The sequence below is a fragment of the Palaemon carinicauda genome, chromosome 3 (assembly GCF_036898095.1).
Source record: "Palaemon carinicauda isolate YSFRI2023 chromosome 3, ASM3689809v2, whole genome shotgun sequence".
Lineage (NCBI taxonomy): Eukaryota > Metazoa > Arthropoda > Malacostraca > Decapoda > Palaemonidae > Palaemon > Palaemon carinicauda.
This window is the reverse complement of record NC_090727.1, coordinates 4,287,281-4,307,708: the sequence shown is the minus strand read 5'-3', so window position 1 is coordinate 4,307,708 and position 20,428 is coordinate 4,287,281. Positions and strand designations below refer to the sequence as shown.

The following is a 20,428-nucleotide window of genomic DNA, read 5'->3' as shown; positions in this document are numbered from 1 at the left end:
CAAAAATGTGCATTTCCAATTTATATGATGTCGACTTATCATTGTTTACTTTATTTACTTTCTTTGCATTTCCTTCAATGTAATGTTAATCATTATTATTATTATTATTATTATTATTATTATTATTATTATTATTATTATTATTATTATAATAATAATTTCATTAATTATCATTGATTATTATAATTCTGGTATTTCTCTTTTCCAGGTATCATGGCGGAGAGTCAGTCGAAGCGGGAGCCTGAAGAAACAGGAAGTCTTCAGAAACAAAAGTGCCAGAAATGTGAGAATACGGACTACAACAAATGCATCACCTGCCAGCTGTCCAACAATAAGCCTTTGTATCTTGTCCAACAATTGTCTTCTGTCAGACTAAAACACATACAACGCGAGAAAAAATGAGGTCGCCAAGCGCCAATTACCTATTATTAGCAATGAATCATGACTTGAGAGAAACACTACGAAATGGCATGAAAAATACAGGAACTGGTACAGCAAGATATAAGTTACAGACTTGCTGAGAGGAAACGGTTGTCGCAAGATGGTTCCTACAGTTCAAAAACAGAATCTTTGATGAAGACCGAGGAATGTGTTGCATCATCCACCAAAGCTTGCACAGAATCATTTGATATCAAAAAATGATTTGCGTGATATGTGGAAACAGATGGGATCGTAACAAGGAACCACAAACAAAAGTATCAATAGATCAAAGTAAAAATTTCATACTTGACAAGGCCACGAAGCTCAACCGACAAGACATCTGTTCACGATTAGTTGGGTTTAGATATATGGTAACTATAGACATCTGCTACCATATACCTTGCATGAACAATTTTAAAGTTCAACATGTGATGGAAAAAAAAAAAACATTGTCATCCCAAATGCTCATGATGAGTGCTTGTGGACAAGCTGGAGGTCAGGTTATTAGAAAACTACGAGAGGTTCCTTATGAAGACCCTAAGAAATGACTTTGTTACGAAGGAGTGTAAACAACAGATTCCTATCGATCAACCACCCTCAAGACCAAGCTACAAGCCTATTTTGGATCAAGGGTGTCTATTTTAGAACAGTCCTATGGAGCAGGCTTTATTTGCGCTTCCAATGTTCATCTTGGTGATGCACTTGAAAAACTTCATAATTTGGAGAAAAACAGTGTAACTGCCTGGAAACAAAGAAGTCTGACCCAAGCAGCCAAAATACTAAGAGAAGACGCCAAATAATGTAAAATGAAAGAAAATCTGTCCAATTCAACGGAAGTTTCAATCGAAGTTGCTTCGGAAATGGTTCCTGATACATTCAACAACTTCATTGCAAGTCTGCTGAGAGATGTCCCACTCCAGGTTACTGGCATACAAGAGGGGCAAAATAGAGTATCAGTTGATGAGACAACGCACAAACGAGTCCTCGTAATATGTCAACAGTTACTGCAGCATAATCATTGGAGTCGTGACACCTCTGGCCGAAGGGATTTCGTATCACCTTTATAACCAACAGGTGCCTTGCTATATCGGCTGGAAATGTACCAGCTCTACCTACAAATAGGAGCTCACACAACAAGTGTCTAAAGGAAGTCGATATCTCTGATTCTGAGAAGTATGAGATCTTAAGATAAATCTTTACATAACCCCCCCTCTTTGGCCAATACATAATACTACAACATAGAAATATATGCATCAACAATTAACCTTTCATACGTATAAATTGATATCAACACAAAAATACTACTCTCTAACAACTCTAAGCATTGTAACAATATAATATAACCTTGGCTGAGTTTTTTTTTTTTACCTAAGGGTAGGGTGAAACAAACATTAATTCCATCATTCCCGTAGTTGATCTCCCAGGTTGTGCAGTCAGATGTTATTGCATATTTGTGGCAGAAACCAAAAAATCACCCAAAAACTTTTACAACAGTAAAAGTACTCCAAGGCAATGTGTTGTCACTCTTGTTGTTGGTTATCCTCCTCATAAATTTTACAACGCACAGAATAGTTGGAGATGGTGGAGAAGGATGGGACTGTATTGGTAATAGTAAATTGGTTGACCTAGAGTATACTGATGATGCTGTCTTTATTAGCAGAGCACCAAAAGATTTTCAATATTTCCTTACCAGAATGCATGAAATATCACCGGGGGTTAGGCTCAAAATAAATAGAAGAAAGACAGAGATGGTGATAACAGAATATGCAATGGAAGATAAAATATCATTGGAAGTAGAAAGGATTAATGAGGTAGAATCATTCAAGTATTTAGGATTGATTGATTGATTGATTATCAGTTATCTAGCATCCTGACTAAGTATTTACGAACTATGATTTCTAATGCAGGGTCTTTGAAATTGGAGTCTAATAAAAGAGTGAAAAAATCAAATCAGACAATGGCTACACGTTAAGTAAAATTTGGAAATCAAACCGCCTGAAATTACATATAAAAATCAGGCTATATATCAGTTTAGTGAGATCTGTATTACAGTTTGAACAAGTCATGGTATGACAATGAACCAATTTTCAACAAATTTAGTAGATTTGAGATCAAAGCCCTCAGAAGAATATTGGGAGATAAACGGCAGAATAGGATTAGATATGAAACTAAAAGAGATATTACTCGAGGGCCATATGTAGATGAGATCATGGTGAGGGGTAGATGGAGATGGTTTGGGAATGTTCTTCGCCCTCCCCAAGAGAGACTAGTTCACCACACGTTTAAATGGCCTTCGCAAGGCACAAGGAGAGTTGGAAGACCCAGGCCTACATGGCTGAGGATTTTGAGACCTGAAATCAGAAATGAAGAATGGAGAAATATTGAATGAAAAGCTCTAAACAAAGACGACTGGCAAAATTTAATCGAGGTCCTTTGCGTCAATAGGCGTAAGAGGTGATGATGATGCTGATAAAATAAACTACAATATCCCATCCTCACAATCTTCGAGGCAATAAAAAGACCTACAATTTCCTGTACCTGACATAACAAGAACTACCATTCTCTAACCTGTTATCTGAGTAAGCCAACACAATACAAAATTTCATTATTTCCCGTCCTTCTACTTTCATACATCTGTACCTGCACAATCGACATTCAAAACAAAATATCTATACATTTTGTTTCTTCCCTGGTGTCTTAGAAGTTCATGGTATGGAATACTTACTGTAACCTATAGTTTAGTTGATTATTTCCATAATGAGTATCACAAATGCTATAACTTTAAACTTCAATACCATTTAAGAATAAAAATGTGGTAGCAGACAGGCATAACAATAAAGGTTTCTCAGCCACTTGAAGAACACGTTTTCCACTCAAGGAAATGAAAACTAAGATTCGTTGTACTCCTCTGCTACTTTGTGCCAAACATATCCACAAACTTTTTATAAAACATTAATTTATTCCTTCTCCATCAAATTCTCATTTAGATTAATGCAAATTTTCATGGAATGCCCGAAGAAATCGTATTAGAGCAAGATTTTAACGTTTCCCCAGCTCGACTTTTATTACTGTGCTCGAGGATACATTTTGGAAGGGAAGATAAAAAGGATAGTGGAAGACTGGAGCAGAGGAAAAGAAGAACGAAAGTAGATAATAAAGGCAGAGAGAGAAATTGGATCAGAGCCAAAGAGATTTAAAAAGAAAATGAGGAGCTGATAAGGAAAATCAAAAGTAGAAAAGAAAGATGAATGTTCAGAAGAAATTAAAATATAAATAGATAGGCAAGACTAAATAAAAAGTGGTGAATATCAAAAGTAAAAAATTAGAAAAATAAAAGAAATAAGAATGTAGAAAGAGACAACAGGAATAATAACGAAAGAATGTCAAAGAAATGAACAGAACAGAAGATTTGAAGATAAAAATATCTGGGAAATGTTAGACTAGGGGGAAGAAATAAAATGAGAGAAAATATTAAATTCTAAGATAAGAAACACAAAAAAAAAAAAACACCAAAAACGGAGTGCAGAAAGAAGGGGGCAAAAATAGAACGTTAAAGGAAAATTCAAAGATAAAGGGTTGGGGTGGCCGATGTGGTAACGTCCCTAACTGGTGATGAACAGCAAGGGTTCGAGTACCGCTCAAACTCGTTAGTTTCTTTGGTCACTGCAGCCTCACCGCCCTTGAGAGCTGAGGATGAGGGGTTTGGGGGAGCCTATAGGGCTATCTTCTGAGCCATCAGCAGCCATTGCCTGGCACTCCCTAATCCAGGCTCGGATGGAGAGGGGGCTTTGGCACTGATCATGTGTGTATATGGTCAGTCTCTAGGGCATTGTCCTATTCAATGTCACTGTCCCTTGCCCCTGGCATTCATGAGCGGCCTTTAAACCTCTGAAGGGAACTTCAGCCACATGGGTGATTCCGCGTTAGTTGTGCTCTGTTGACCTAGTCCGTGTATGATGTTAATACCGTCGCTATTAATGTACTGTGGTGAATCACAGATAGGGAAAAGATAGAGGTATAAGGCTATTAATAAGCTAAAAACACCCTTATCCATACTGAATTAGCTCTGCCACTGAAATTATTTTTTCAATTATTTCTGTACGGCCAAGGATTCGAACCTTAGCACCGAATAGAAATAAAGGTAAACAGTAAGATTTGATTCCCACTTGCTGTATTTCATCGTTTCGAATTCAGGACTTATAATAAAAACAAAAATCAACCCATTCCCACCATTATATATATATATATATATATATATATATATATATATATATATATATATATATATATATATATATATATATATTCCTAACAGCCGCAGCTATAGCAGAGAAGACTCATGGTTTTCTGCATAATTTTGAGGGATAAGGCTATCAACCCCATTGTTTCCTTAATCCAGCTGTTATCCCCTATAGTCTTCGAACATACGTAATTCACTGATTAGTTCAAGAAGCAGAATGGGTTTTGCCGGACTAAACCCAAATCTAACCAACTTTAGATGGAAATAGTTCGGCTCTATCGCCGGTAACATAAACAGGCTTGATACAGAGCAGAGACGACTCACACATAATCCTTCTCCACCATCTTTTAATGTTCTGTACATTACAAATTCCTTGAGGAGAATAAAAGCATAGTTGACAACAAATTCCCTTGGAGTACTCCACTGTTCACTAGAAATTCATTTGATAGGACTCCACTCACATTAACTTTTCACTTGCTATGCTCCCGGAGAGACGTAATCAAATTTACATACTTAAGAGGAATTCCATTATACTGCAGGACTCTCCACAAAACTGGCCGATGCACGCTATCAAAATCTTTTTAATTGTCTACAAATGCCATCAAAAGTGGATTTCTATATTCTTCATTAATCATCTGCTCTTCATCTCTTAAAAGTCTCTAAGACTGCAAATCGATTCCCACATTCAATTGCAAATGCTTCTCAGTGCTCTTCTTCTCGGAACTTAGTTGTATCAAACCTTGGTATTCTATCTACCTTTCTGTTGGGTGCTTTCAGTGGCAACGAGTAGCAGGTGATCCCTACCAATATCTGCACCTCTATAGCTTCTTACATTTCTCATAGTCCTCCTTCTCTCCTTATTAATGGCAATGTGATCCATTTGATTTTTGTAATGGCCACAGTGAATTCCGTGTATATTTGTGGATGTCTTGTGCTGGAAAAGAGTACTTCCAATGACAAGATTGTTTGTTGAACAGAAACTTATGAAATGTGCTCCATTTTCATTTGCAACTTCATCAAGACTCTCGACATCCATCACATTCTCTATCCCTTGATTATTCCTTCCAACTTTAGCATTGAAGTCGCCAATCACAATTTTCATATCTCCCTCTGGGATCTCATCTACTACACTCTGCAGTTCTTAATAGTATTCATCTTTCCTTTCTTCAGGGAAATAATTTTTTGGTGCATAGCTAACTATAATAATCCTATTGTACTACTTTGATTTGAACTTTGCAAGTAACAATCTACTATTTACAGCTTTTCATTCAGGTAATGCCTTTTCTGCTTTTGGTGTTATCATCATTACTAACTCTTCTCTTCCAACTCCATCTGTTCTTCCTGAATATATATATATATATATATATATATATATATATATATATATATATATATATATATATATATATATATATATATATATATATATATACATATATATATATATGTATTTATGTATGTATGGTCTAAAGTTTCCTTGCCAATCCCCTTACTACGTGCCAAGATATGCAAACTATATTTCATAAATTCACCCTCCACTTGCTGTAACTTCCTAATCTGCTTCATGGTTCTAACATTCCAATTACCAATTCTCAATATTTCTTTAGTACTTATAAACCGGGAGATTCTTAGCACCCCGCTACGCCCGGGATTGGAGGCCATTTTGTCATCTTCTCTTTCCATTGGCTGACTAAATCCATAGAGAATTCATTGGCTAAATACATCAAAGGATAGCCAGTTCCTTGGGATGCGCAGTGCCTATCTAACTAAGGCAAGTGACCCCTGCCGGTCCATACTAATTCCAGAAAGATCAACCACCAGGCACCAGGAGTAACAGTTTGTCTATCTCCTTAAACCCAATTCGTCACCCTGCTACCAGTGACTTCGTCGAGATTTAGGGGGGCATTTCCTCCACACTCAAAGTTCTAATTACTCCACCAGCCACGTGCGGGTTTTGTGTTACTGTTTGTGTGTGTATTTTGTGTTAGTGTGCGCACGCGAATGACTGCGTGTGTGCGTACGCATGATACTGTACTTTTACATATTGGCAGCTAGACGAGTTAGATACAAATAAGACTGGTTTATATTGTCAAAAATAAACTGATTCCAAATGTGGTAAAAGGGAAGGAAGCGTATGGTAAATTTAACTTATATATTTAATTTGTGTCATGAAATTTTTAGGGAACAAAAAATGGACAAAATAAACGTCAATCGATAAAAAATTCAACAGACATAATGAAAAAGGGGATAAAGGAGAGGGAAAAAGTCCAAGTCAAACATTAGTTTAATTAACTTTCAAATCCATTTAAGGAAAGAAGGGAATGGGGGGGGGTCCTAGTGGCGGGGGGAAGTTGTGCGGAGGAGGGGGAGTCGCAAAATCACATCAATCTCTGCCAAAAAGAGTCATATGTGAAATGTCGATTAATGAATTATCGCCCGGCTCTGTGTTCTTTCCATTCATTGAACATAATGTATTGTTTTCACGCTTTAATGGCTTATTGAAATTAGAGGGACATGGTGAGAGAGAGAGAGAGAGAGAGAGAGAGAGAGAGAGAGAGAGAGAGAAGAGAGAGAGAGAGAGAGAGAGAATGTTTTACCAAAACTCATTTATTATTATAACCAGTGTAATATGATAAAAAAAAAACAGAAAATATTTCAAAGAGAAAGTACAGTATGGGTAATCCGGAAGAAATTACTGAAGTATGAAAGTAGATAAAATCAAAGTAACATTGAATTAAATTAAGGCAGATTTCAAATTGGAATGAGGTGCTTTCAAATATATGGAAAATTTGAAGGATACGTGTTGTATGGATACTAGATGAAACTTTCGAATGAAATGCGTTTGTGGATTGAAAAAAAAAATTAAGAGTGAAACATTATAAGGGCGTTCAATGAAGCGATTAAAGAATAATTTGGGATTACGTAAAATATACATAGCAAATTCTAACACAATACTGATTTAGAAAAAAATAGGACAGTGCTTTATTAATAAATTATTATAGAATTAATTCCAGAATGTATTCCCTGCTAATATTCGATTTATTAAGTGAATATCTAAGGCAAATGTGTTTTTCATTCAGCTATTTCTTTACTTCTTTGGCGTATATATACAGCTATGGTAACGCATGTACAACGAACACTGAATTTATGATGAAATTAATAAAACTGTTTCTTGAAAAAACTATTTCGTCCTCGTTTCATAAAATCGTTCAATCAAATTAGGGATTTCTTAAACAAATGAGTCTGGTATGACGACGTGTAAAAAGCAACATTTATTTTCATTCTCACAGCACCACAAAAATGCAAGTGAATAATTATTGAAAAGTAAATTTTTTAATATGTAGGCCAAGAAAATATGGAATAAAAGAATAATAGATAAAATATGTCTTATTGATGAATGATAATTCAAAATACTGAAGAGACAAATGTAAAACATTTTCTTATTCATAACTAATTGGGAACCTAAAACTTGAAAGATATAATGATCAAGCTTGAAAGGGTAGAAAATTATCAAAAACATATTCATTTGCATCGGAGACAAATGTTTTGTAACACACAGAGAGAGAGAGAGAGAGAGAGAGAGAGAGAGAGAGAGAGAGAGAGAGAGAGAGAGAGAGAGAGAGAGAGATTGGAATAACAGGGAATTTTGATACAAATACAAGACAAACGTTTCCTTGGAAAATATCTAAGAATATTATAAGAAATGCTGAAGTGAAATGCTAGAAAATATTAGCTTGATGATCTTGACCAATAAATTCCTTTGAACTTGGTATCTAGTTCATCTTTACCTCTGCAACTAACATTCTTATCAAAAGACTTAATTTTATGCCTCCTACCTTTTCAAGCCTCCATATTCTATATGCAGAACACTGTGCAGCTAATTCATCTAAACAGCTTTCACTTTTTATGTTTCCCATCAAAGGAATAGTCTCCATTTATCTAAAGATAAGTTGCATTACCACAACCTTAGCCTCAGCAAACCCTCCTTGTCCTAACCCTCTCTACTCTCATTCTCTCACCTATCGGTAAAATCAGCCACAAAGAGTGTAAATTCATCAATTATTTTCATTTTTACACCATCTATCCTAATATTCACCATTCTACCTTCTTTTCTTCCATCTTCTAATCTCGAAATCCAGTTCTGCATACCAAGCGCTTGAAACTATCTCCCTTTACACAATATCCCAGTCATCTGGAATCTTTTTCAGTCTCCCTAATCAGCTCTGTGCCATCCTGAAACACCTGTTACTCCACATTTCATTAGATGAAATCCCATTACCTATCCTATGAAGTCTTGCTTAAATCTCGTATACTTTTCACAAATTTTCATTTTACTTCATCCACACATATATCAAACTTTTTTTAAGAGACACTTTTTCATTTAACAAATGCCCTTTTTTCGAGGTATTAAGACGTTAGTAGGTGTAACAATCTAATTTCTGTTATATACTAACTCACATACTCTACTTTGTCCACATTATAGCCAATATTGCCAGCTTTTCATAGGTTAGTTTATTAAATGCATAAAATGTTGGGTCTTTATATACCGCAAACATCCAAATCAAACATCATTATTCGTCGACTGAAGGAGACTGAAATGAAACGCTCCATGATTTGATTCGACAAATAAAAAGCTAAGCTACAATAAAGGGAATGAAGTAAGATATGTCATATGATCAAGTGTCCAATGGGCGTAAAAAAACGAGAACAAGGAAAGGATTAAAATTTGGCCCTGTTCTGCTTATTCTCAGTTAATCTTTAAAATGTTTCCTCGATCGGAGGAAGGGGAGGGGGGAGGAAGAATAGGGTCCCTCGCGGTGTACATTACAGTCCATAAACGAATTCCTTAAATAAAGTTAACTAATTGTCGCTCTGTAATACAATAGACTTTTTAAACGTTTAATATCTTTATGAAACTTCTGGAGGAGAGATTTACATAATCTGCAATAGGAGAGAGAGAGAGAGAGAGAGAGAGAGAGAGAGAGAGAGAGAGAGAGAGAGAGAGAGAGAGAGAGTGAGTTAAACACAGTAGGTATAAAGAAGGATTACAAGAAGTTATTGATAACACAGGAAACAAACTTCAGGACCCAGACAAGCCAATGTTAAAGAAAAGACAGACTTAAGGATGAATACATTGGCAAGAGATTTTTTTTTTCAAACATGGGTCTGAATGCATTACGAAATGAGATTAAAGTATTGGTGAACTCTCAATTCTAGCAATGGCGTGCAAGGATGCGGTCGACAAAAAGTATCAAAATAACGGTAATGTGTTGAATGAGAGGGAGGAACTACATCCGGATTAATCAGGGACAACAATTGGCAGATAAAAAGGAATAAGACTAAAAAGGATTGGCGTTGCATTAGGGAAATTTTCGTTTTTCTTTGTAAGTGGAATTAGAAAAAGCTCGAAATTGAAAGACAAAGGGGTTGGAAATGGCATAAAATAATCATAGTTAAAAATCAAAAGGAGGAAATCATCTAAAATTACACAGAATCACAAGGTAAAATCTTGATTGCGTTCGATGAAGTTATAATTGTTAGAATGAGAATAAAAATGAAGTGATAACAAGCAGAACCACAAGACAATAATAAAATAAATTATAGAAGTGAGGAAAATTACAAAATCTAGAATATAGTCTTATATGATATTCATCAAACATATCAGAAACATGATCAATGCATAAATTACACAAAATCACAAGGTTGCTTCGATAAAGTTATAATTGTTGTTCGAATGAGAATAGTTATAAAACGAACAGCCGCATAAAAATGATAAAAATAAATTATAGAAGTTGGGGGGAAAAGGAAAAAATCTAATGAAAATAAAGTCGTATATGATATATAGTCATTACATATACCAGGAACTTGATCCAGGGATAAATTTCATTACATTGAGAATACTAACTAAGAATTAATCTTGATTTCATGAGTTTCATAAGACTTCGTGCTTCATTATTATTATTATCATTATTATTATTATTATTATTATTATTATTATTATTATTATTATTATTATTATTATTATTAATTATCATTAATTAATACTATTAATTATTACTATTATTATTATTATTATTATTGTTATTGTTGTTATTACTGTTATTGTTATTATTGTTATTATTATTGTTACTGTTATTATTATTATTATTATTATTATTATTTCTAATTATTATTATTGATTTTAATTATTATCATTATCATTATTATTATTATTATTATTATTATTATTATTATTAATTTTAATTTTAATCTCAATCTTTATTTTCATTTTTATTTTTATTTTTATTTTTATCATCATCATCATCATCATCATCATTATTATTATTATTATTATTATTATTATTATTATTATTATCACTAGCTAAGCTACAATCCTAGTTGGAAAAGCACGATGCTATAAGCCCAAGGGCTCCGACAGGGAAAATTAGCCCAGTGAGGAAACCAAATAAAGAAGTAAATAAGCTAAAAAAGAAGTAACGAACAATTAAAACACAATAATTTAAGAACGGTAACGACACTTCAATAAATCTTTCAAATATTAACTATGAAAAAAAAACAAGAGGAAGAGAAATAAGATAGAATAGTGTGCCTGAGTGTATTCTCAAGCAAGAGAACTCTAACCAAAGACAGTGAAAGACCCGGTTCTTCCCAATTTTTCTTTAATATAAAAAGACCTCACCGATCGATAATATTTATAAAAACGGAATAAATAGTTTATTAGAACGCTGTTTGACAACGCAAGTAGAATAATCGATTTCATCCAACTGATCAGACCATTTGATTGCGTTGAACCCCAAATTAGTAACCAAGAATTGCTCTGCTTTTAGCGTTGATAATTCTGGCGCTACCTTAAACTAATATCGCTAAGCAAGTGTTTGAGAAACTATGTTTAGTTTTCAGATAGTCAACTTTATCATGATAGAGAGCCGGACTCAAAAAACCTTTAAACACGAACGGAATGAAATAAATAGAAAAGCGAACTAAAGATCAAAAGCTTACCAGGAGGTATCACAAAAAAAAAACAGGTATAGATTATACTTCAACGGATGTGAGCACAGAGGAAATGACTCCATTCACAGACTCTTGTAGATAACGAATTCAAAAGGAACCAAATATCAGTCCTGAGAAAATACAGGACTGCTATTAAGCAATGATACGATGGCATGCAAAAATAAATCTAAACAATTGAATTCTTGCACGAAAACATCCGATTAAGTTTCTTGTACACATGCAAAGAACCAGAGAGAGAGAGAGAGAGAGAGAGAGAGAGAGAGAGAGAGAGAGAGAGAGAGAGAGAGAGAGAGAGAGAGAGAGAGAGAGAGAGGAATTTCTATACATTAAATGACTATAAATTCAAAATATAAGTCACATTACCTTTTTTATGGGTGATGATTATTTCCATGTTGACTTGGGCAAGATGACACTACCCAGCATGAGGAAAATATTCCCCAAAAAATCCACATAGCAAATTTCAGGCTCTGGAACAAAACAATAAAAGACAAAATAAGGAAAAATAACATATTAGCAGTCTCAGGATGGTACTTTGATAAAATGACAATAATAATAGTATTAGCAACTAGTGTTTATAGTGCTAGCAGTTACAATTTTGTGGTAGGAGAATTCAACTTGCTATTATATTAAAAAAAAAAAAATTATTTTTTATTTGTTGGGCATCAGGAAATTAACATGAAAAATATTATACATTATGTGCTGGCAGTGTTTGGGAAAGACTAATATCAAGAGCAATCACTTTCTCTATAATATTTCACTTATGCTTCAATTTCTACAGGCTCGTTAGGTTAGACCAAAAAACAAATGATTTCAATATCCGATATATCATTTTTTAGACTGAATTCATCACTAAATGGAATTTTTTAAAGGGCCCAGCGTTGCATTTCTTTGTAACTTGTTTTCCTCATGCAGGACTACCTTACACACCCTGATCGGACATGCTCACTGCCACCATCAAACCTCAGCTTTTGTCCTTGTAATTACATCAACTACTGGAATTACAAATGGAAAAACATTTCTTGTTGAACCTTTTGAATGTCCTCCTTACATCTTGACTAGTTGCTTCTGTAAACATTCTCAAATCTACATTAACCCATTCTACTATTGTAGAGTTTAGAGATACCTCTCCTCAACTATGCTTGAAAATTATCATCTTATTGACACAGGACTGCCTTTAGAATCTGTCTATTGTTATATGGCCTGTGGAAAATTCCATTTCCTATTCCATTTTCCAGCATCTTGTATGTTTGTAAACAATCAACCACTTCTGTCCAGGAACTTTATCAAACTAGATCTCCTTTTTTTCTTGACTAGATTTCTAATTTTACTACTACCAAAAACTCTTTACCCACAAATATAAAGGCCTGGCAAAGGAACTAAACACTTGAATTTTGTAAATTTCTCCAGCTATTATGTATGCGACCCTTAACAGTTTTTCATCTATCTTTTTAAATACATATCTCACTTCTTTCTTATAAGAATCGTAAGTCTAAACAACAATTATGGTCCCATTTTAGTTTCAACTAAATAATGATTAAATACAAATTTTTTCCCATGAATTAAACCATCTGAAATCTCTCTTCTTTTGTGCAACATTCACCACATTTAAACTCACAAAGTTTTTCTCTCATTTTCTACAATATGGTCTCGGGGCTTAAAAACGTACCCATGATCAGCTGATTTTCAAACTATACAGATTAACTATTATCTTATTTTCAGTATCCCCTCCAAAATAAAACTATTGCAGTAGATTCGTTCGATTCACGAGGTTTATCAAACCTTTAGGCAACATTTTCTCCAGGCAACTATGGATAAGTTTTACTTAGAATTATGGAATTGGAGCCATAAGGCCCTTGCTGTGGCTAATGAAGCCATTCAGCACAGAGATGCAACTAAGAAGGTGGGGGAGGACTTTACAGTTTCCCTAAGAAATAGAAGCTAAAAAGAGGTTGGATAGTAAAACTGAAGGAAAGAAACTGGAATGGAGGTTAAGTAGATAGCTTTAAATTGAGCACAGCTAGGGGATGAAGGGACGCTGCCAAGACCCTAAAAATCCCCACGTGAAGTGCACTAACGACAATATCCCCAGACAGGGAAATATTTTCTCCCACAGAGAAGTCAAAACCACACTGTCTTTCCGTGTAATACATATGCAGACTCGCAAGCATTTCCCTCAATTTCCCTAAATTATGGCGAATATTCATGGAATCCCCGAAGGAAATTTATTAGAGCAAGATATCACCGTTTTTCGCACTTGACTTAGATTAATCGTCTTTTGTCACTGTGCTCGAGAATATATGTGAGGGGAGAAGTTAAAAATAAGAGCAAAGGAAGAAAAGAACTAGAACAGGCGATAAAGGCAGAAGGGGAAAATATAACAGGGGAGAAAAGAATCGGGGAAAAAAAGGAGGAGCTGAAAAGGAAAGAAAGAAAATATAAAAGAAAGATGAGTTTCTGCAAAACAAAAAAGGTGGGGTGCAGAAGAAAATGGTTGCACATGAAAGGTAAGGAATTTGAAATTAAAGAAAAAATTTTAAGGTACAAAACAGAAAGAAATAAACATTAGAAAAGGAAGCTGAAAGGGCAGAATTGGCAAAAATGAATAACACGCGAGTATCAACAGAAGAAAAAAAGGTGAGTAGAGGACAGAGAAGAGTAAAATTCAACTTTTATTTAAAACAGAAAACTTGACATAGAATACGAAAGGAAAATGCCGAAACTGAAGCATATAAAGAAAATAAGAAAAGTACAAACAAATGGAGGAAGCTACAAATAAACTATTTTGAAAAGGAGAGAAAATTAATATTTCGGTTCCATAGGCAAATTATTACTTGCTAAGCCAGAACCCTAGTTGGAAAAGCAGGATACTTAAACCCCAAGGACTCTAACAGGGAAAAATAGCCCAGTGAGGAGAGGAAACAAGGAAACAGATAGAATATTGCGACTAGTGTACCCTCAAGCAATTCAAGTCCAATCCAAGACAGTGGACGACCATGGTACAGAGGCTGTGGCACTACCCAAGACTAGAGAACAATGGTTTGATTTTAGAATGGACTTCTCCTAGAAGAGCTGCTTGGCTTAGCTAAAGAGTCTCTTCTACCATTACCAAGTGGAAAGTAGCCACTGAACAATTACAGTGCAAAAGTTGACCCTTTGAGCGAAGAAGGCGTGCGGCCGGTTATGTTAAGTACTGTATCTAAAGATTCTTAATGTAGTTTGTAATCTAACTTGAAGGATTCTCTTTCATCGTTAGGATCCATATCTAAAGGCTAAATATTTCGAGAAGTTCTTTCTACTCTCCATGACATAAGTCTACGAAATCATTAAGGACCAAAGGAATAGAATAAACACAAAGTGCAGCGAATGCAAATCAGGTCAATCTTTGGTTCAACTTCCTAAATAATTCCAACTTATTTCCTGTAATGAACATTCAGAAGTTGTTGAGACAGCCTGATGAATTTTACTTTGTCTTTTTTTTTCCTTCAGTAGCCTAATGTGGTTGGGAACTCACAATTTACTCAACCCACTAACTGGTCACAATCTCAAATCCACCATACAGTTTCTTGCTTCTCTACACAAGCGCAAACCCTAGAAAAATATTCGTGAGGATTTTCAAAAAAGCTATTCCCTGGAGGCATATAGCGCCCTAACACACTTTTCAGCTACGTAATTTGTCTCTGTTTCATATAGTTTTCCTCATGCTATCCCATTCATAACTTTTACCTCATGATGCAACAGAAGTTCCCCAACCCTAGGTGCTTAATTGCCTCCCTAGCCCCAGTGTAAGCCCTATGACCCTATTTTATAAATCCGTGCATCCAAAGGCAAGCCCTATGACCCTATTTTATAAATCCGTGCATCCAAAGGCAAGCCCTATGACCCTATTTTATAAATCCGTGCATCCAAAGGCAAGCCCTATGACCCTATTTTATAAATCCGTGCATCCAAAGGCAAGCCCTATGACCCTATTTTATAAATCCGTGCATCCAAAGGCAAGCCCTATGACCCTATTTTATAAATCCGTGCATCCAAAAGGCTGTACATCCATCCATTCTCCAAGAGTATTATGTATGACACGGAAACCGAATGACAATGTTAATTTACACCACGGCCGGAGTGGGCTTTTTATTAATTGAATTAGGGAATCACAAAACATGACCAATAGGTGTTTAGTTATTTTCTTCTATCTGGGTGGAAGTGGATATCAAATGTTACTTTCATGACGAAAATTTACCATTCTTAATATCATGGGAGGAATTGGTTTTTGAGGACAAGGCAAACGGTGATTAGAGGATAGACCTCTTTGTTAGTGGTTATCTTTTTCTATTCAGGGACCAAGTACTACTAGAGGGAAACCGTACAGTAAAACCGAAGTAAAATTAATGGAGTTGCACAGCAAAATAAAAAAAAAAAGGAGCGGAAACAGAGGTAAAATGTAAGGATATATATCTAGAAAAACAGCAAAGACACTTAACATAACCATTAATCATTGGATATTTATAATTCTCACTAATAAAGGATGATAAAATAAAAAAATAAAAACCAACATGAAATTCAGATCCAAAAATTAGTGGCTCTACTAATTTTGAAATGGAAGCCAATGTTTTACCTCATGCCTTGCAATTCTTGTTATTTCATATTGGAATCATACTTGGAAATCATAGGGGAAGAGACTGAGTAGTCATACGTTTAGCAATGCCGCACAACATTACAGGAAATATATATATATATATATATATATATATATATATATATATATATATATATATATATATATATATATATAAAAACCAGACACTCGATCTTTATTATATAAGGGGTATATACATCTATCTATCTATCTATCTATATATATATATATATATGCACACATATATAATATATATATATGTATGTATATATATACACACACACACACACACATATATATATATATATATATATATATATATTATATATATAAAACACCTCACACTTCCTTTTAATAAATAGGATATATATATATATATATATATATATATATATATATATATATATATATATATATACAAACTACATAAGGGCAGGTTTGTAAAGCTTATTTGAAAGCTTATGTACCTTTAATAGAGCCGCTAAAATAACATATCAAAAGGATTATATAAGCGAAATAATAAATATAAAGCAATTATAAAAGACCAGTGTGATGAATATGAAAAAACACAACAAAAGCATGAAAGGATAATGTTCCCTCAATGAATCCTTTACTCATAATTACCCAACAGTTCTTTTGGAAAACTCTGGATAGAAGAGAATAAAAATAACACACAGCTTTTCTATAAAGTACGACTCATTAATCTCACCTGCTATTTACATAATGCAGGGCTAATCATAATCTCATTTTAACATTCGACTCATTTTGCCTTTGAACAAAAATATATATTTGAAGACTGAAAAAGGAGATTTACTAATTATACTTATTGTCGCTTACATCAAAGATCGTGACTGTGCCAGTGGAAGAGGGAGGATTAATCTTTTATTGCTATTAATAAAGATATCAAAGTTTAAAATCAACGCTTTTATAAAGGGATTTACGAATATATTCATCATATATCTATTGACTGTTAATTTGATAAATTGATAAATACTAAAATTTCTTGTGTTATACGAGTATATTTCCATGCATAATACACACCCAGTTCACTGCCTAGTACTTGGTAACTAGATGACTGTAGTGGATGGAAACAAAGGTGAAAATGGCAGGGCACAAACAGCCTTATCCTCACAAAAAGAGCACTATTATAATAATAATAATAATAATAATAATTATTATTATTATTATTATTATTATAATTACTTGTTAAGCTACAACCATAGTTGGAAAAGCACGATGCTAAAAGCCCAAAATATCCAACAGGGAAAATAGCCCAGTGAGGAAAGGAAATCAGGGATTAAACTACGAGAGAAGTTCAAGAACAATAACAACATTAAAATAAATCTTTTATATATATTCTGTAAAAACTCCAAAAAACAAGAGGAAGAGAAATATGATAGAATAGTGAGCTCAAAGTGTAACCTCAAGCATGAGAACTTTATCCCAAGACAGTGGAAGACCACGTTACAGAGACTATGGCAATCCCCAAGACACAGGAACAATAGTTTGATTTTGGAGTGTCCTTCTAGAAGAGCTGCTTACCATAGCTGGTCTCTCTTTTACCCTTACCAAGAGAAAAGTGGCCACTGAACAGTTACAGTGCAATAGTTAACCCCTTGAGCGAAGAAGAATTGTTTGGTAATCGTCGTATTGTCAGGTGTATGACGACAGAGGAGAATCTATAAAAAATTAGCCTAACTATTCGGTGTATTTATAGGCAAAGAAAAAAAGAACCGTAACCAGAGAGAGGGATCCAATGTAGTACTGTCTGGCCAGTCAATGGATCCAGTAACTCTCTAGTGATAGCATCTCAACGGGTGGCTGGTGCTCCGGCCACCCTACTACCTTGTAAGCAAGAAACGAATGACTAACACTTTCTGGGGCCAGCCATCCAATTGCAGCATGGTTTTTAATGAAAAACGGGTATACTATATAATTATTATGTGTAAACTGCAGGGGCAAGCATTCAAGAAAAAATAGAACACAAACAAGATCACCCATTTGCCCCCCCCCCCCTCAAAAAAAATCCCCCAACTAGGAATGGACTTTAAAGATTCCGGAATTTTAAGCCTATAAGTGTGTAGGTTTTTTTCAAGTTCAATCTTACTTAAGCGTCACCAAATGCAAATGTAATGCTTTTAACTTATAATCGATATCAAACTACATGAAGGAATCGAGTAACGGGAAGGATTTTACTAAGAAAATACTCTGTACCACTTGAGTGTCCCAACAATTGTCCCTCGAGTGATTTTTAAAACAGCTCCTTTTATCTTCTGGATTTTCCGAAATCGTTCCCCTGACACCTCAAGTTTTGCCAAAGAATCGCTTGAAACAATTGCTCTCTTCGTCGACAGAAACTCTCAAATTTCTTTAACGTACCTTTTACTTGGGTTATATATTCCTTTTATTCTCTTCCAATCTTAATATTTGCTTAAATTTCCCAAAATTTAATATCTAGTTCTTTTCTCTTTGATGTTTTTATTTGCTTCTTCTCTTTTAATTTGTTTGTCTATTCTTTTCATTCTCCCCCTTTCTTATTGATCTTTTCAGTACTGGCCTAGATCAAGGCATTATTTTCATATAAGTCTTTCTTCATATAAATGGAAATCAGTGCAAAGGCCAAGATAATTTCGGCATCGTGAAAATCAGAACCATATTAACTGAAGATATAATAATTTTTATATTTTTTAATTTGTGAAATTATCAATACGTAAACAAAATAATTAATAAAGCGGTCTTCGTGATATAAAATTCAGCCAAATTTTTGTTAATAAAGTAGATGACATCAGATCGATGTCTCACGGCGCTTCAACTTCCAAAGCCTACTCCTGTGTGAGAGAGAGAGAGAGAGAGAGAGAGAGAGAGAGAGAGAGAGAGAGAGAGAGAGAGAGAGAAAACGATGAAAATGTGATACGACTTCTACACTAAGCTACACAAGTCAATTCCTAAATGATAAGACGAATCATGAAATCTAGTCATGATGAATTCTAAAATGGTTTGACATTTGATGATCATCTATGAACTAGAGGAAATTTCGATTTAATTAAGGGAAAGTGAAACTACAGGTATTTCCATAACGTCCAAAACCCGATTTTTCTTACAAATATTTTCCTCTCGTTTCCTCCTCATGATCAACCGGCTTTTAAGCAGCATCTTTTAGATAAATTACACTTATTAATAATCTTCCATTAACGATAATAAAAAAGTAGGTACTTCTTAGCTCCAATAATCGTCTTAGTATAACAACATCATTTATTAATTTGTCATTTTTTTTCTTCAAATTATTACTCCCTTAACGCGATCTTCCTTCTTTTCCCTGGTAAAGAATTTCTCTCTCTCTCTCTCTCTCTCTCTCTCTCTCTCTCTCTCTCTCTCTCTCTCTCTCTCTCTCTCTCTCTCTCTCTCTCTCTCTCTACAAACTTTTCCCATTTTACACCATTTTTCTTTCCTCATCCATCGTCTTCATCAATCCCGAAACTGCATCATGCAATAATTTTTCTTCGCATTCATTAAAAAATTTGGAGAAAGTCATCTCTGTCTGCATTTCCTTTTTCTTCTTGACTTTTGCAAGTGGGGAGAGGAAAGCTCAAGTACGAAGTCATAGCATTGTTATAACTTTCGTATACCAGAAACTAAATTTCTCCTTCACAACAATAACAGAAACTTTTCAGCTCCCAATCAGAAACATCAGCTTTAACAACAAAGAATGTTCCACTGATCCTTCATATATTTTATGAAATCTAAAAGGCAAAAAGCTAAACGACAGTGAATTCACAAATCCTTAAATGTAATTTATTGTGCAATTAAATCGTAGTAACAATAACATATGAAAAGCGACAGCTAAAACTCAATTACGTTATTATTAGATTATACACAAATATACATACCCACACACATATATCATCATCATCATCATCATCATCTCCTTCCACGCCTATTGACTCAAATGGCCTTGGTTAGATTTCGCCAGTCGTCTCTATCTTGAGCTTTTAAATCAACACTTCTCCATTCATCATCTCCTACTTCATGTTCCATAGTCCTGTCTTTTCCAACTCTTCTAATGCCGTGTGGAGCCCAGATGAACGTTTGGTGAACTAATCTCTCTTGGGGAGTGCGAACAGCATGCA

The 20,428-nt window shown here is 34.5% G+C and overlaps 1 long non-coding RNA gene across 1 annotated transcript in view; it reads right to left on the bottom strand.

Annotated features, from left to right (window-relative positions):
- LOC137636687 (uncharacterized) overlaps nucleotides 1-20,428 on the bottom strand; it is a 123,145-nt gene that overhangs the window by 2,876 nt on the left and 99,841 nt on the right. Inside the window, exon 2 of the long non-coding RNA XR_011043190.1 lies at nucleotides 12,035-12,138. This is a non-coding gene — a long non-coding RNA (uncharacterized lncRNA). The remainder of the gene's footprint in view (nucleotides 1-12,034; nucleotides 12,139-20,428) is intronic.